This window comes from Equus caballus, chromosome 30, assembly GCF_041296265.1.
Source record: "Equus caballus isolate H_3958 breed thoroughbred chromosome 30, TB-T2T, whole genome shotgun sequence".
In the NCBI taxonomy this organism is placed as follows: Eukaryota; Metazoa; Chordata; class Mammalia; order Perissodactyla; family Equidae; genus Equus; species Equus caballus.
This window is the reverse complement of record NC_091713.1, coordinates 32,527,767-32,543,654: the sequence shown is the minus strand read 5'-3', so window position 1 is coordinate 32,543,654 and position 15,888 is coordinate 32,527,767. Positions and strand designations below refer to the sequence as shown.

The 15,888-nt window shown below is 37.1% G+C and overlaps 1 protein-coding gene across 13 annotated transcripts in view; it reads left to right on the top strand.

Moving 5' to 3' along the window:
- The window catches only part of KCNT2 (potassium sodium-activated channel subfamily T member 2), a 350,894-nt gene that overhangs the window by 306,375 nt on the left and 28,631 nt on the right, over window positions 1–15,888 (top strand). The gene's annotated exons all lie outside the window — the stretch shown is intronic.

Genomic DNA, 15,888 nt, shown 5'->3' with positions numbered 1-15,888 from the left:
ATGGATGCTTGTTGCCTGCTACATTAAGTCAAATTTCTTGTTGCTATATTTTAAGATACTGTATATTCTAGTCGTTATTTATTGATACTCCCTCAGTCTTGTTCCTGGTACAAATCATTTATCCAATTATTTTACCTGGCCAAATGAGCACTGAACTTGAACCAAATGCTCTGGGTTTAAATGTTGGCTTCTCCTTTTACTAGCTGCGTATGAACATGAGCTATTCTCAACACGCAGCAGAAGAAAGGTTAAGAAAGGAGTATATATTATCACTTCACAAGTTAGAAAAAGTAAGAAAAGTGTAAATGAATTTTCAGAATAAGTGGCAAATAATTCTGTGGCAAAGAACAGAAGAAAGAAAGAAAGAAAAGAATAGAGTAACGTAGATGTTATTGCATCATTTTTCACTGGTGCATCATTTTTGAGTGATCTGCCCCAGAAATGTTTGTGTCAAAACATTTAAATTTATAAGTAAGGTAATAGTAAATATTCTTGTTATTTCAATAAATACCTTGCAATATTAGTCAAACACATAATTTCACTAACCTCAGCGCCTTCTAAATCATAGACACACACACTCCATAAGTCTGAGTTCCTTTGTAATTTTCTTTCATAAAACTTTTACTCGAATCTTTTTCTTACTTTATTTCATAATTCTTATTTGTAATATTTTCTAGCTCTGATGATTCTTATCTTGTTCCTTTCCAACCCCAGGAAAGCATTTCTTATTTTCATTATTTACTTTCCTTAACTTAATAAGAGTCTTACTGGCATGCATATTAGCAAGAAGCTATTTAAATGCATCCAATTTATTTGATTTAATTTAACTGCATTGTCATGGCATTCTGTCCACTATCTTCAGCTGTGTGCAAATCTTTCTTTCATTTCACACTCCTACAGGAAGTAAGTTAAAAGCCTTTAGTCACAACTCCTTGTTGAATGAATGGCTGCTAAAGTCTATGAATTCAGAACCAGATGGAAAATTATCAGGTTGATCTATGTCACATAGCTCTTCATGAGGGAGTGGTGGTCTGTAAGCAATGGTTTACTTGGACCCATAAAATTGTTTTATGCAGATTCTTTAGATAAGAATATGAATATTCATATCTACCAAATCTTATATCATTGTATCTATTCTTTAATTAAGGCATTACATATATCATAGAAATTTTCTTTCAACAAGCTCATTTATCCACCACTGGTATATGATTTAGGGCAGCGGTTCTCAAATGCTGGAAAAGAGAGGGGGGTTCTGTGTGCATGTGTGTGTTTAAAATGTTTTGGGCATGGTGAAATTGGTGCTGTACTCATGTTAGAATCACTATAACAGTTTTTCAGAACTTTCTGTGCTTAAGTCTTTTCTTCTGGACTGGAATGTGCTGGAGGGGATAGAATGATAGCCCCCTGACCTACCCTACAGTATGTAGGGTCTACATACACGCACACATACACACATGGTCGAAACCATTGCTTTAGGCTCTATATTCCTGTAATTCTGGAAAATCATGTGAAAATTGTACTGTGAAGATGACAGAGCTGGCAATGAAACTGATTCTAATTATACAAAGCATTTCAGTGCCTTTGTTGGTATGTTAAACCTGTCCGCTTATACCATACTCTTCTATTTGTTGATTTTCTTTGTTTGTTTGTAAGTCAATTTTGGAGTTTAAAGCTATTCAGCTGTATAAAAATATACTCTACACACGTATATAAGCTTATATAACTCATAAAACCTTAAATATATATATACTTAAAAAGGATGTTTTATGTAGAAAGCAAATATACTCTTACATTTGGTTATTTCTAAACATAAACCATTTGTTTAAGGAAAAGCACTTTTTAGTTTATAAGCCAAAAGTTGATGATGAAATCAGTCTTGATTTGGGCCGCACTTTGATTCTGACCTATGGGACAGGCATCAACATGGGACATTACAGTCAATATTAAATAACTATTAGAAGAGAGAAGACATGTCTTGAGACCTACAAAAGAAAGTAGTTACCAAATGTACAGTAATAATAATTCTGATGCTGATAATATTATCTCCCCACCTTTAAAAGAACTTATGCATCATTTTGAAGAGAAAAGAGATGCTATACCTTCAGAGAACATAAAAACATTCCCCTACTGCACAGTGAAAGAAAGTAGAGATTGTCCAACTCCATAAGAAAAATAATGAAAAAAATAGTGTTAGTGGCATTGGTAGAGCCATATGCTATAGAAACATGACATAAAAGCAATTTTGTTAAACACTTAAATATATTTCTGAACACCACACCTCAAAAGTGTTATGAATACTTTAAGAAATATTAACCCTTAACTATTGCAAATTGCTATTTAGAAAATTCACTTCTCAGGATCACCAATAACCTCGATACCACACTTGTATGAATGGAAGATGCAGAATATATTAAAAAAACCTCCCAACATAAGCAATGCTATGGTCCGAAGTAAACTAATGCCCTCTTGTTACTTTTCCTCCTCCATGACTCTAGTACAATAAATATTATTTGTGACATGGATATTAGAAAGGAATAAAAAGCTATAGTAAGAACTATTTGATAAAATTCATCACCCATTCCATTCCATGAAAATTACTTCTTCCTTGGCTTCCATGATAATCAAGTTTCTATATATTCTCATATTCTTAATTTCCTATTTCTTTTCTACTTCATACTCCGCAACTGAAGGTATTGAGATGTAAAACTTGAAATAAGGGGGTTATCTCTATACCACATCTATCTTTTCATTGTTGTATCCCACATACTTTGGACAGGGCCTTGCACAAGTGTTCAATATATATTTACTGAAACTCAGTCACTGGTATCCTTCTCAAAAAAGCGTTACCCTTTCAAATCTGCTCAAACTTATATAATTGTGTTTCCAATAATTTTATTGAGATTTGAATGGTTTATAACTATGTAGTTTTGGATGTACTTTCTTATTTATCATTTTCTGGCTAGACTTCATTGTGCTCACCATTAGCAGTCTAATTTTTGTCCGTCACCATACATATGTGCCCCTTTACCCCTTTTGCCCACCTCCAGCCCCCTTCCCTGATAGAAACTACTAATCTATTCTCTTTATCCTTGTATTTGTTTATGCTGCAGTGAACATAGGGGTGCATAAATTTCTTTGGATCATTAATTTCAAGTTCTTGGATAAATAGCCAGTGGTGGGATAGCCGAATCATATGCTATTTCTATTTTTAACATTTTGAGAAATCTCCATCTGTGTTTTCCATGGTGGCTGCACCAGTCTGCATTCCCACCAGCAGTGCATGAGGGCTCCCTTTTCCCCACATTCTCTGAAACGTTTGTTGTTTTTTGTCTTGGTAATTATAGCCATTCTCACAGGTGTAAGTTAATATCTCACTGTAGTTTTGATTGGCATTTCCCTGATGATTTGTGATGTTGAACATCTTTTCATGTGCCTGTTGGCTATATGTATATCTTCTTTGGAAAAACGTCTGTTCAAATCCTCTGCCCATATTTTGATTGCATTGTTTGTGTTTTTGTTGAGTTATATGAGTTCTTTATACATTTTGGAGATTAACCGCTTGTTGCATATATGATTTGCAAATATTTTCTCCCAGTTGGTGGGTTGTCTTTTCATTTTGTTCATTGTTTCCTTTGCCTTGCGGAAAGTTTTTAGTCTGATGTACTCGCATTTGTTATTTTTTTTCCTTCTGTTTCCCTTGCCTGAGTTGACATAGTATTCGACAAAATGCTGCTAAGACCAATGTCAAAGAGTGTACTGCCTATATTTTGTTCAGGGGTTTCATTGTTTCAGGTCTTAGATTCAAGTCTTTAATCCATTTTCAGTTAATTTTTGTGTGTCATGCAAGATAATGGTCTACTTTCATTCTTTTGCATGTGACTGTCCAGTTTTCCCAATGCCATTTGTTGAAGAGACTTTCTCCATTTCCTTTCTCCATTGTATGTTCTTGGTTCCATTGTCAAAATTAGCTGTCCATAGATATGTGGGTTCGTTTCTGGGTTTTCAGTTCTGTTCTGTTGATCTCTGTGTCTGTTTTTATGGCAGTACCATGCTGTTTTGATTACTATAGCTTTGTAGTATATTTTGAAGGCAGGTATTGTGATGCCTCCAGCTTTGTTCTTTTTTCTCAGGATTGCTTTTGTTCTTAGAGGTCTTTTGTTGTTCCATATAAATTTTAGGATTCTTTGCTCTATTTCGGTGAAGAATGTCATTGCGATTCTGATTGGGATTGCATTGAATCTGTAGATTGCTTTGGCTAATATGGACATTTTAACTATGTTTATTCTTCCAACCCATGAGCATGGAATATCTTTCTATTTCTCTATATCTTCTTCAATTTCTTTCAATAATGTCTTATAGTTTTCAGTGTATGGATCTTTCACCTCTTTGGTTAAATTTTTTGCTAGGTATTTTATTCTTTTTGTTGCAGTTGTAGATGGGATTGTATTCTTGACTTCTCTTCCTGCTAGTTTGTTGTTAGTGTATAGAAATGCAACTGATTTTTGTAAGTTGACCTCGTACCTTCAACTTTTGTAGTTTTTGATTATTTCTAATAGTTTACTGAGGGATTCTTTAGGGTTTTCTATATATAGAATCATGTCTTCTGCAAAGAGCAAGAGTTTCACTTCTTCCTTTCCAATTTGGATTCCTTTTATTTCCTTTTCTTGCCTGATTACTCTGGTCAAAACGTCCAGTACTATGCTGAATGTGAATGGTGAGAGTGGGCACCTTTGTCTTGTTCCTGTTCTCAGAGGGATGGCTTTCAGTTTTTCACTGTTGAGTATGATTTTGGCAGTGGGTTTGTCATATGTGGCCTTTATTATGTTGAGGTACTTTCCTTCTATACCCATTTTGTTGAGAGTTTTTATCATAAAAGGGTGTTGGATCTCATAAAATGCTTTCTCTGTGTCTATTGAGATGATCATGTGATTCCTATTCCTCATTTTGTTAACGTGGTGTATCATATTGATTGAATTGTGGTTATGGAACCATACCTGCATTCCTGGAATAAATCCCACTTGATCATGGTGTATAATCCTTTTAATTTACTGCTATATTTGCTTTGCCAGTATTTTGTTGAGGATTTTTGCATCTATGTTCATCAGCGACATTGGCCTGTAATTTTCCTCCTTTATCTTGTCCTTGTCTGGTTTTGGTATCAGGGTAATGTTGGCCTCATAGAATGAGTTAGGAAGTGTTCCATTTTCTTCAACTTTTTGGAATAGTTTGAGAAGGATAAGTATTAATCTTCTTTGAATGTTTGGTAAAATTCTCCAGAGAAGCCTTCTGTTCCTGGACTTTTGTTTGTTTGGAGGTTTTTGATTACTGTTTCAATGTCTTTACTTGTGGTTGGTCTATTTTGAGATCCTCTATTTCTTCTTGATTCAGTTTTGGGATGTTGTATGAGTCTAAGAATTTATCTATTTCTTCCAGCTTATCCAAATTGTGGGCATGTAGTTTTTCATAGTATTCTCTTAGAATCTTTTGCACTTCTGCTGTATCTGTGGTAATTTCTCCTCTTTCATTTCTAATTTTATTTATTTGAGCCTTCTCTCTTTCTTGGTGAGTCTGGCTAAGGGTTTATCAATTTTGTTTATCTTCTCAAAGAACCATCTCTTAGTTTCATTAATCCTTTCTACTGTTTTTTTTTAGTCACTATTTTATTTATTTCTGCTCTGATTTTTATTATTTCCTTCCTTCTGCTGACTTTTGGCTTTGTTTGTTCATCTTTTACTAGTTTTCTTAGGTGAAGTTTAAGATTACTTATTTGACATTTTTCTTGGTTGTTGAGGTGGGCTGTATTGCCCATTGGGCTATGGGTGTTATGACCATGGGGAATTTAAGCAAGGCAATAATTCTGTTGCTTAAGATGAGGCATACTTATTTATCCTCTATTTTACATTTGATAACCCCACTAAGAGTATAGGGATTACCTTAATTTTAGCACACTCTCCACACTTAGGGTACTTTGTTTAAACTTAGTGGGATCTCCAGTCATAACTATAATTTGAGGCCCAACTCAAACAAAAAGGCCCTGAAAATTTGCCAAAGGGCACATCTCAGATGTTAAAGTTAATCTGGAACCTATGTTGTAAAGGGACAAAGCCAATCAGCTCCATTTTATCTTTTTGTCTTACATGAATTGCTTTAGCAAATTCAGAATTTTCAAGTCAGACAAATTGTGGACTTCTTTCTCAGGAGTTTGTTTCTTCCCATGAATCCAGTTATTTTGTTTCCTCTCCATGTATGCCCAGCTTTTTCTTGTTGCTGTCTTGTGTGTTAGACACTTTGGGGGATCTTTTCTACCCTGCTCATATTTATAAGTCTTTTCCTCTAGAGGGTCTCAAATCAGTATCATCAGAGTTATGGGATTCCTTGATGGCAATGGTTGCCTTATTGGATTTTAAGGACCTAAGGCTTAACTCAGTTTTGAATTCACCCCTTGGCTATGCCCATGGTACTTTTCCTTATAACTGTAGGGGTTGGGATCTTTGTCATTACAGAGGCATAGGCAGAGTCAGCACCAGAAGCATTTCGTAGGGTCCTAGTGTGCTATCTGTTTTCAGGAGCGTGGACCTCAGCGTGACAACTACTCTCTCTATACACAAGCAGCCACACAGTGGACCTGTATAATGCATAGGCCATCAGTCATTGCCCTGAACACTCTATAGAATGGAAACCAATGTCTGGTTGAGACACACAACCCAAGGTCACAAGGCAAGAATCACTTCCCTGAACTTATTGTCAGACATGCTTCTTATCAGAATCTACACACACAATTTCATATGAAACTCACAGAGAGGTCTGAGACATATGACACAGGGCCGCTTTACCAAGAGCCCCAATCTCATACTCCTGTCCTTAAATGCCGATTATCGAAACTTCCAACTTAGATTAGTTAAATCTAAACAAAAACTTTGGAGGACTCAACAAATGCAGCATAAAATTGCACAGCTCAAAGCACGAGCTTGACAGTAGGCAGCAACACAACTCAGAAAGCACGCTCACCAGCAGGAGCACAACTGGTTAACAAACCAAAGCAAAAGAAGAAAGTGGTGGTCAGTGCTGGTAACCATTGCCTTGACTCTTTGCTTGCTGTGCCAGTTGTCGAGACCAACCTTCACAGACAGGATGGACACCTCCCCCCAAAATCTGTTGAGGATGTTGAGACTGATGATTCCACACATGCACCAAGAGGGTATGGTAAAGGACTATAACTCACTCTATTAGTCTGAGTTATCCAGAGAAACGGAACCAATATTATATACATATATATATATATATAGTATTATAATATTATATAATTGCTGACCTTGTGCCCTCTGTATAGTGTCCCTAGGGCTCCCCCTGTGGCCCTGAGTGGCTCTGGCCCATGTGGTTCCCTCTGCTGATGTCTAGTGTTTTGTTTTGCTTTTTTCTCTCCTGTCTTTCTGTCTAAGACAGGATACAAAAGCCCTATGCCTTCCCACATTTGACATCAAGTTTGGATGTTGTATATTGTGGTGGGTTTTGTTTATTTTGTTTTGAAAGTAAAATACACAGAGAAGATGCAGTTAGGGCTAGGGTTAAGGTTAGGGTTAGAGTTAGGGTTTTATACATATGTATATGTGTATGTATATGTGTATATATATGCCTCTGTGTGTGTGTGTGCATGTTTGTATTTATTATAAGAAATTGGCTAATGAAATTATGGAGACTTTGAAGTCCCAAGATCTTCAGTTGATAAGCTAGAGACCCAGGAGGGCTGATGGTGTAGTTCTGGCCTGAGAATCAGGAAGCCAATGATAGAAGTTGCAGTCCAAGTCTGCAGGCCTGAGAACAGGAAAGTCAGTGGTGGAACGTCGAGTCCAAGGGCAGGAGAAGATCGATGTTCCACCTCACGCAGTCAGGCTCAGGAAGTTCCCTCTAACTTAGCCTTTTGTTCTGTTCAGACCTTCAGTGGATTGGCTGAGGCCCATCTACATCAGGGAGGACAATCTGCTTTCCTCGTTCTACTAATTCAGATGTTCACCTCATCCAAAAACACGCTCGCAGACACACCCAGAATGATATTTGGCCAAATGTCTGGGCACCTCATGACCCAGTCAAGTTGATGCATAAAATTAACCATCACAAGTCCACTCCTTCTCAGTTTGGCACCCTTACACATCTTTTTAAACCATACTTAATCTCTAAATAAAGACAATAACAAGGTCCTAATTCCACCTAACATAATACAACTCTCTTGCATACAAATTAAAACATACTAACTCCTTCACAAAAGGGGAGCTGAAGTCCTTGAGTAATGTTTACTCATCTCCCTGATATCCCATAACTGAAATACTATGATGTAAAATTAACAATACTTAAATACTATGATATGAAGCCTGTACATCTTATGTTACATGATGGGTGATAAGAGTGACAAGAAAACAAAAATATTTGCTTGATACACACACCGGCAAATATATTTACAACAAAATAACAAAGAAATGTGTGTGGCAATTGCAGCTGTCATTTCTGTAACTGTTTTTGTGGTCATAGCTGGTATTTATGACTTTTTCTTCCACTGCTCATTGTGTTCTGTATTCCCTTTGCCTTCAGGGAGCACCTCCCCCGGCAAAGTGACTCAAACCTTTATTCTTAATGGTCAGAGCCATGAGTGGCTCTATCCAGATTGGGTTGTTGCAGTTTTCCATTGACGTGAATCACAGAGTATGATGCTACTAAGAGATGCTTTAAGGAATCTCTGTATTCTCAAAGGAGAGTAGTCATTCATAGAGGATGGCAGGGCTTTGCTCCAAATTCCTAAGGGCTTGAGCTGCCATTCACCTATAAGGGCCTGCCCAAGGCTCCAAACTGCATCCCTATCTGCTAATGACACTTCAAACACCATTGGATTTGCTAGAACTCATAGCCCAAGTGGCAAAGCAGGTTGCAGAGCAGACTGAACTTGTTGCAGAGCTTACTCTTGTCTGGGATCCACTAAAAATTGGCCATTTTAGGGGTCATTCAGTAAATGTTCCAGACTAACACACCCAAATGAGGAACATATTGCCTCTAAAATCCAAAGAGGCCCACTAGATGTTGTGCCTCTTTTTTGGTTGTAGGAGGAGCAGAGGTAACAGCTTATCCTTCATCTTATACGGATATCTCAACATGGCCCACACCACTGGACTCCTAGAATTTTCACTGAGGGAGAAGGGCCCTGTGTTTTTCCCAGATTTATTTCCCATCCTCTGACATGCAAATGTTTTACCAATAAGCTGAGGGTAGTTGCTACTTCTTACTCACTAGGCCAATCAGCATGTCATCCATGTAATGGACTGCTGTGACATCTGGTGGAAGGGAAAGTCTATCAAGATCCCTGCAAACTAAATTATGACATAGGGCTGGAGAGTTGATATTCCAGTGAGGTAGGACAGTAAATGTGTATTGCTGGCCCTGCCAGCTGAGAACAAAATGATTCTGCTCTTCCTTATTGACAGGGATGGAGAAAAAGATGTTTACCAAATCAATAGCTGCATACGTGGTAACAAGGGATGTGTTAATTTGTTCAAGCAATGAAACCACCTTAGATGCAGCAGCTGCAGTTGGAGTCACCACCTAGTTAAGCTTAGGATAATCTGTTGTCATTCTCCAAGATCGATCTGTCTTCTACACAGGCCAAATAGATGAGTTGAATTGGGATGTGGTGGGAATGACCAAACCTGCATCTTTCAAGTCCTTGAGGATGGCACTAATTTTGCAGTCCGTCTGGGAAGTCGGTATTTCTTTTGGTTTACTATTTTCTTAGGTAGAGGCAGTTATAGCAGCTCCCACTTGGCCTTTCCCACCGTACTAGGTCAATATGATCAGAAACCCAAAGTGGGAATTCTGCCAGCTGCTGAATATATCTATTCCAATTATGCATTCGAGAACTGGAGAAATAACCACGGGATGGGTTTTGGGACCTACTGGGTCCACTCAGACCTCAGCTACTGATCACCTGACCTCCATAAGCCCCCACTCTAACTGGTGAACCAAAGTGATGTTTCGGGTCTCCTGGAATTAGTATCAGTTCAGAGCCAGTGCCCAAAAGGTCTGATTATTTTCTTTTCCCCTGTGCACAGTTACCCTGGTAAAAGGTTGTATGTCCCTTTGGGGAAGGCTGGGAAAAAGAATATTGGTACTAATTTTTGGCAATATACTGGGGCCCTTCCTCAAAAGGAGCCAGCCTCTCTTTCATTCAAAGGGTTCTGCATCAGTAAACTGGATCAGATCTGGGCATTGTTTGAGGGGCTGTTGCTCTCTATATTTATGATGCAAGATAGATTTTTGTTCATTTGACCTAGAAATTTTAGGTGTATGCAGATCAAGAAAAATTTAATAGGCTTCCTATCTATTTCACTTTTAAGAACACTGTGATCAATTAGCCAATGCCATGGGTCTGTGCGAGTCAGACTATTTTTTTTTAATTGAGGTCATATTGGATTATAACATTGTGTAAGTTTCAGGTGTACATGGTTATATTTCAGTTTCTGCATTGTGTCCACCATCAATAGTCTGATTTTTATCCGTCACCATACATATGTGCCCCTTACCCCTTTTGCGCACCCCCCACCCCTTCCCCTTTGGTACCACTAATCTCTTCTCTTTATCCATGTGTCTGTTTATCTTCCACATATGAGTGAAATCATATGATGTTTGTCTTTCTCTGTCTGACTTATTTTGCTTAGCATGATTCCCTCAAGGTCCATCCATGTGCCAAATGGCAAGATTTTGTCTTTTTTATGGCTGAGTAGTATTCCATTGTGTATATATACCACATCTTCTTTATCCATTCATTCTTTGATGGACGCTAGGGTTGCTTCCACATTTGGCTATTGTGAATAATGCTGCAGTGAACAAAGGGGTGCATAAATTTCTTTGAATTGTTGATTTCTTGTTCTTTGGATAAATACTTAATAGTGGAGTAGTTGGATCAAATGGTTTTTCTATTTTTAACTTTTTGAGAAATCTCCGTACTATTTTCCATAGTGGCTACAGCAGTTTGCATTCCCACTAGCAGTGTATGAGGGTTCCCTTTTCTCTACATCCTCTCTAATGCTTATTATTTCTTGTCTTGTTAATTGTAGCCATTCTGATATCTCACTGTAGTTTTGATTTGCATTTCCCTAATAATTAGTGATGTTGAAGATCTTTTTGAGTGAGACTATTCTGATTGCTGCTTTGACTCATTACAGTAATGATGCCCACCTTGCCTGTGGCATTGAGTGCCACCGATTGACCCTGCCACCTCGGGACCCAATTACTCCCATTGCATTTAGGTGTCCCAACTGAGTGACTACAATTGCTGTAAACACAAGTCCCCTAGGACCAGTTCAAACCGAGTCCATCTTATCAACAGAATAACTGAGAGTTGTTTTTCAGACAATTTGCAAAGTCCCATAGAGAGAGCATGCATAGAGGAGAAAATCTTGACCTGAAATGAGCGCAGAACCAAAAATTCTCCCCGCACAGAACCAAAGGACGAGGACCCAACCAGAAGTTGAAAGTCGAACTCTTATCAGAAGCAAGGAGTCCATTGTCTAGGAAGATCCAGTGTTAAAACCCCTTTCACACCTTACCATAAATGTTTAAAACCTTACCATAAATACTTAAAGCCCTCCAATCAAAACCTGCTCTTCCAGTATTTCTGCTTATCAGCCTATTTTCCATAACCTCTTAAATTTTACCCCAAATCTTGAATTGGGGAGACAGACCTGAGAGCTTATGTCTCCTGTCTCTTTGCAGATCAATCTTTCAATAAAGCTTCTTTCTTTTCTCAACAGCTGATGCTATTATAATTGGCTCCTCATGCACATCGGACAAGAGAACCCCAACTTTGCACAGTAACATTGCTATTCTAAGGTCTGGCCAAGAGTGAAGAGCAGTCATGGAGCTCTTCAAGGATGTTAGGATTCCCCTGACAAATTTATTTCTCATAGTTGTGATGGAAGGTATGCCTTCTGGACCCTCTCAATGTGGATGAGTAGGTTTCAAATGACAAATCTACTCTTACATTTCATTCTCCCTGAGCCTTCAAACCCCTTGCTCTACATTAAACCAAGCTAGGTCCCGCATTTCCAACTCACTTACTCTGGGCCACCTTTTGGTTCATGTTTCAGCCAACCAACAAAACAATCTGTTTGAGCCCTTTCTGACTCCACAAGCTGCAACTTTAAATGCAGAACCTCTGCTTAGCAAACCCATATCAATAAATTCTGTGATCCAACTTTGTGTTTCTTCCACCATTTCCCACCCTCCTAATATTCATTCCTATGTACATTCCCCAGATTTTAGTCTGTATAAATTAGAAAACTCAAGTAGTTCTTTTGGAGTAACTTCCTAAACATGTGATGAACAATAAAATAAGTAACACATGTGCCAGCTATCATCTACATATTTATGAGTCACTTTACTAGGACTCAGATGAATTATTTAAAGTCTGGGAGAGGACAGCCCCCATAGAGTTAGCAATTACATGGTAATAGTACTCAGGTTCTAAAGAAGGAAGAAAAAGTAAGATTTTCTGGGCTTAATGCACTAGGAAAGGCATCAGGCAATTGCACCCCTCTACACTAGTTGTTTCTGAATGACAGTTTTGAAAGCTCGGGGGAAAAAATAACCACCAATGCAAGAGGTAATACCAAGAAAATAACTTAGCTAGGTTTCAAACTCCACAGAAGCCAAAGCAAAGATTTAATTAAACGCACACACTCACACACACATACACAGAAAACCACATCACCAAAGATGTGTGAATATAGAACTTAATGTGTAAATTTAGAACAAATAATAAAAAGGAGACTTACCCCATAAAAATAAAAGTGACTATGTTTGGTGCTGGCCCAGTGGTGTAGTGATTAAGTTAGCATGCTCCACTTTGGCAGCCCAGGATTTGAGGGTTTGGATCCTGGGCACAGACCTACACACCACTCATCAAGCCATGTTGAGGCAACGTCCCTTATACAAAAAATAGAGGAAGTAGGGCACAGATATTAGCTCAGGGACAATCTTCCTCACCAAAAACAAAAGAGTGACTAGGTTTAATTTTCTTTTAGGATTAATAACACAAACATGGGTGCTAGATATGAGAGACAGAGAGGGAGAGAGAGAGGGAAAAAGACAGGAGAGAGATGTGCTCTGTTCAACTGTAGAAGAAAACTAATAGCATAAGTTTGTGGATTATTTACGTTATCTCTGGGTAGAGAACCTGGAATTTTTTTCACTTGGATATAAAATTAAATTTTGACTTTTGGAGTTATCAAATTGAAACGGTGTGTTAATTGAGATTCCACCTACTGTGAGTAAACCTTATATTCATAGAATAATAGATGAAATTGAAAATTACCTAAGAGAACGTGTAGATGAAATATCTTATTTTCAGATATGGAAAATGAAATCAAGAGATTGAAATAATTTTTGTTATTCCACCAATTGATTAGCTTTTAAAAGGCCATTATTTGAACTTCAATTCTTGAGTAATTATTTGGTTTATAATTTATGATAGAGTTTTACTATTAGATTCTCATAAGTTTTGTTTACTTTTCTCAGGAAAACCAGGATAAGTATTAATTTCACTATTTTTCTAGAAGCTTAATTGGTTTGCTCAAGTCATATGGAAAATGGGGAAACATCTTTCTGTGGATTTTTTTTTTAAGAAAAAGGAATTTCCATGGGAAACTCCAAAGTCACTAGCCTTGGTGCATATGGATTAAATTTAGATGCTCTTTCAAATATTCTTATAATTTAACCTTTCTTTAATGGAGAACATTAGATAATTCTTTTATAAAATGTTAAACTAACACATCTTCATTTTCCTCTGTTTCATGATTTGATTTTCCTCTGTTTTCTTCTTTAGCAACATTTCAGAATGTCTTCAATCACAAATCAGATAACACAGTTAAAGTCTAAAGTCTATAAAACTCTTCCTAAGGGAATCATAAATGCAGATTACCAACACTCACTTTCAAACTACTGGGTGAAATAATTTGTTTTAAAATATTACTTAGTTCCACAGTTTCCTCAATAACCCATGACATGATGCCTGTTCAATAAAAAACTGAAAGGAAGTTGATATGAGCCACTTCAGAGTGTGTGTGTGGGGGGGGGGTGGAGTGTGGAAAAGAATGTTTGATGTCTTTTGTGAATCTGACACTTTCTATCTTTCTGAAAACAATGAACGTAATTAAGCTATTTTAGGCACCAGGAACATTTTCTCATTTATAAAGTTTTCTTTTCATTTTTTTGGAGAAAGATTTTTAGCCTTTTTTCAACCACATTAAATTTGATAGTTGGAAAATAACATAACTTTCCAAAAATGATAATATTTTAAATTTAAGCGAAAATTGTTGGGAGTAGCCATATGAATTTTCCATTTCCTTATTGAACTATATGTTCCCAGAAGCATTTCATATAAAATGTGTGCCTTAGTCCATTTGGGCTGCTGTAACAAAACACCACAGGCTGGGGAGCGTACAAACAACAGAACTTTATTGCTCACAGTTCTGGAGGCTGGAAGTTTGAGAGGAGCGTGACAGCATGGCCAGCTGAGGGCTCTCTTCTGGCCACAGATTTCTTGTATCCTCACCTGGTGGAAGGGGCTAGAGAGCTCTATGGATCTCTTTTATAAGGGGACTAATCCCATTCATAAAGGCTCCACTCTCATGAGGCAATCACCTCCCAAAGACCCCCCCCACACACACACACAATAATGCCATCACCTTTGGGGGTTAGGATTTCAACATGAATTTTGAAGCGACACAGATATTCAGCTCAGATCATATCGATATGCAAATACCTTTTCTCATTCTCACAAACATTAGTATTAAATCTTGATTTTTCAAGTTCATAATTATATTAGGCTTCTAACAATAAAAGTAGAAAAAAGTCAAACTCTACAAGGCAAGTATCTGATTATGAATGAACTAATGTATTCATTTTTGCTACAAAGTACCTATAAACTGAACCTACTGAATAAAGATTGATATTCTTTACTGATGGTAGATAGTACTCAAGGGTTTATGGATTTTACTCCCACAGAAGAGGATTTTCCGTCTATTATCAAGTAGGTGAGACGAGACTAAGTTAAGAGTCATAAGGGTATTCATTATTGCAAAAGCATGGTGTTAAAAATTTTAATACTTTCAACTTAAATTCTGACAGCGAAAATAAGGTTTCTAAAAATTTTGTAATGAAAGATTCTCTTCTGAAGATATGAAGGTTAAATAAATCATTTTTGATTTCACTCTGATACAGTACTGTTTTGGAACAGAAATGTGAGTGAATATTTACATTTTTTACTGAGTTCAAGTGTGAGATACTTTCATAGCTTGCCGCTAGGAGTTGTATGAAGGCATTGACCGAGCTTCCATTAATTTATATCCACTTTTAAAGCCTTTTATTGGATCCCTTCCTGACCTTGCTTAAATTGGTAATTTAAATTCTATTACTTTGAAAGCCAGCAACACACGCATGTTTTAGCTGAAGCTCAAACTTCCCTCCATAGAAGGGAAACACGGTTAGTAGATTCAAGAATGCTGCCCTTATATACGATAAAATGCAGGAAGCTGTTTATTTGCATGTGCATGCTTTCAGAAAGTAAGTCTTTCTGCTTTGATCATGTGGCATTCATATGACTTTCTGGTATGGAAAGCAATAATTTTGAAACAGGAAGCTTTTCTATGAAGGGCCTATAATCAAAGGAGAGCTTCTTACTTTAAAATCAGATTTAGTAATAAAAGTAAATAAAAATAGATTTTATGAGTTTGCTCATTGTTTTTCCCTCCTATGGAAAATAGCCTGATATAAGTTTTGTGATTCTAGGATACATTTGTGAAATATCAATATTTACAATATATTTTCATTTAGAATACTGAGAACAGT